The sequence below is a fragment of the Lolium rigidum genome, chromosome 3 (assembly GCF_022539505.1).
Source record: "Lolium rigidum isolate FL_2022 chromosome 3, APGP_CSIRO_Lrig_0.1, whole genome shotgun sequence".
Classification (NCBI taxonomy): Eukaryota; Viridiplantae; Streptophyta; class Magnoliopsida; order Poales; family Poaceae; genus Lolium; species Lolium rigidum.
This window is the reverse complement of record NC_061510.1, coordinates 193974129-193977262: the sequence shown is the minus strand read 5'-3', so window position 1 is coordinate 193977262 and position 3134 is coordinate 193974129. Positions and strand designations below refer to the sequence as shown.

Below are 3134 nucleotides of genomic sequence, written 5' to 3'. Positions count from 1 at the left end.
CAAGACGTCTGTCACTAATATGCTATCACTGGTAGTGCCTGTCACTAGTGATGGGAAGAATGCCTGTCACTGGTAGGTGAACTAGTGACAGGCAAAAAAAATGCGTGTCACTGGCATGATGGATTGCCGCAACCATGTTGGATTCTCTAGTGACTAGTCCCTTATCATGCCTGTCACTGGTATGAATTTCAGAATTAAAAAAAATAATTACATTTTCACAAATATGGGGTAACAAGCATGTATAAGGTACAATATAGCATTCAGTACGTAGTAGAACCTCATATTAAATTCAAACAAAGCACAATGCAAAGTGTATTATAGGGAACATGTCACTTCAAAGCAACCAAGGTTGAAGATCAGATACACAAAATTTGAATGTAAGCGGGAAAAACTCTACGACAACTACAAGCGAACCAAAAGAAATCAAACACCCAACACTTCCACGTCTTCTACTTGCTGCATCATCTACATCTACTTGCGAACCAAAAGACACCAACATCCCAACACTTCCACACCTTCTACTCATTGTATCACCTCCATATTGAGCACCATCGTCCCAGCGTTGCCTTCTATAGAACTCGCGAAGCTTTGTCGCATAGCCCTGCATATTTCACCACTTTAGTTTCTGTAAACCAAATAAATATAATGTGCAATCTTAAACACTAATGTAACAGGATCTTACGAGGACACTCCACTGAAATAGGCATCATTCCTTACTTTCCAGATTGCCCATATATTGCGGATATACATACATGCACTAACTGTTTATTGTTTAATGAAAAACAGCCCAGCCAATGAGGAGTAAGGATCTTGTACTGATTTAGGAGTATTTTTAAAAACTGAAAGTAGGACAACACCAAGAGGTAAATCTTGTATTGATTATCTGCAAGGCATGCCAAAAAGCCATTGACCATATTATAAAATGAAATAGCACATGACCAACTTAATACCAATCACCAACAAAAACCACCCTACATAAATGCAAGATTAGAGCATACCTTGTCTGTTGATACCTAGATGTGCTAAGAACGTCAAAGACTGGTATGAGATTTTTTGTCCTTGATTCTATATTACAAGTCCAGACTTTTTATATTTCAGTTTCCCCTAAAATATCATGATTGGTGTGAAGTTGGGGCCCTATTACTTGAAAGTGTACCTGCCACCAATTAATACACAATTGTTATGATCATGCATAGATCGAAGTCAAACAAAAAAGACAAATTTGGTATTGAATCAGAATAGATTAACAAAAGTACCGCATATCTTGGCCAGATCGGAATTGGCACAACATGTATCTGCAGTTCACTTTCAGAAATGTAATAACTGTGATTATCACCAGCGCTAAGCTTTAGCCTTTCAATAGCATCAGAGTTGGCCAGATAGATACTATTTCCTTTCCTGACCACTTATTGAAATTATAGAAATTACATAATCATTATAGAAATTACTGTTAGCGGTGTCTCTTCTATTCCTATTTTGTACAGGAATAAGAATTACTAGTTAACTACATATAGGAGTATACGAGTACTGTGACATGGTTGTTGCTAGAAAAGCTTGACATCTGCAGTGGTGAAAATGTGCCGTCGAGGTAGCTAGGACAAGATTCAGTCAAGGTGCTCTATAATCTGTACTCCCATGTATACTGCTATGCTTCTATCCAATAAATAAGTTTGCAAGTAACACGAGCAGATTCATGTATGTTCAATGCACGAATACATCAGCTTAACCTGAATCCCTATACAAAATATTTATCACACTACCAATAAATCAAAATTTCAGGAACCAATCGCGATGGGCGCCACGATCAAAACAGGAAACAATATCAAGCAGTGATGACATATATTCTGTAATATATTGCAATGAGATGGGTTTCACGCTAATTAAACAAGAAAAGACAGGGAAGGGGGAGGAGCATATCTGTATGTACTTGCAGTTGCAGGAGTAAAGAGTTTCTGCAACCATTGCTTCATGGTCACCGGAATACACAATCCCATGATTGATCCCTTGTTTTATTTTTGTCATCATACACAACCAGCGATGGATCAACATGCACCGCAGACGGTAACCAACAGTGCCATCCAAGTTAAGAGAAACTACATGTAGGAATTACCACAAGCACCTGGAATGCACCACGCACATCTGCATAATGTTGGGGCATTAGAGCAAAGCAGCTCACCTTATCTACTACAGATTACCTGCTTGCGCTCATGCCGGAACTGGCGCTTGGAGTTTTTCTCCAGGGGAACCGCGCTGCTGGCCCTGCTCCCCTCACTGGTGAGGGTGTCGCAGATGGGAGGCGGCCGTGACGTGGGAGAAGGTGCGGGCCACCAACTCCTCCCGGGCAGGAGTCAACAGAAACCTTTGCGGCGGGGCAAGGGTCTGCCGGTCGTCGGCCGGCGCGTTGGCGGCGATGGTGCGGCGTGGGAACGGAGATGCCGACGACGAGGAACAACAAGGACGCCCTCCCCTGCTCCTGGGTGGTAACTTCGTCATCCAATTCCTCCCGCGTATTCGACGAATATATTGGTGGAAGCGGCATCAATCGGAGGAGATCGAGAGCAGGTAGAGGAACCAAATGGGGAACGATGGTTCTCTCTCCTTTGACCCCTTCGATTCTAGAGGCGGCGTGGTCCATGGCCTCACCGTGGTGTTGCGCGCAGATCAGCAGCGTGGGCTAGCGCGCGGGCAGCTGGGCGGATGGGCGCTTGCGCGGCGGCGGAAGGGCGCGTCTCGTGTTGAAATTGGCGGCGGCCTTGGGCGAGGGGCGGCAGTGGTTACGCGTGACGGGCGTGCGCGATGGAGGCGGAGGCGTGCACGATCAACGCGGGGGGCGGAAACGAGATGCGGCGTGAGCGCGCGTTGACCTTGCGGGGTGCGTTTCTACCGCGAAAAAGGGAAAATTAGATCCATACCATTAAAAGATCACATCTTTAGAAAAATACCACTGAAAAATTATGCTTTAGAAAAATACCATTGAAAGGCAGCTCCGTTACAGATTTCTACCACTCCCGTGAAGTGAAACTGACGTTAAGTCAGACCAATCGTTCAGGCTCAAAATTGAGCACAACACACGCATCCAGAACACGCCATGGCCGGAGCTCAAAGAAAAACACGTCATGACCGGAGCGAACTGC

At 44.6% G+C, this 3134-nt stretch overlaps 1 long non-coding RNA gene across 1 annotated transcript; it reads right to left on the bottom strand.

Annotated features, from left to right (window-relative positions):
- Positions 1 to 259: 259 nt before the first annotated feature.
- LOC124702847 lies at positions 260 to 2681 on the bottom strand. The gene is made up of 4 exons (XR_007002732.1): positions 1257 to 2681; positions 999 to 1156; positions 683 to 883; positions 260 to 601 (listed from the first exon to the last, which is right to left on the bottom strand). It is a non-coding gene; the product is annotated as an uncharacterized LOC124702847 (long non-coding RNA).
- Between the last annotated feature and the right edge of the window lie 453 nt (positions 2682 to 3134).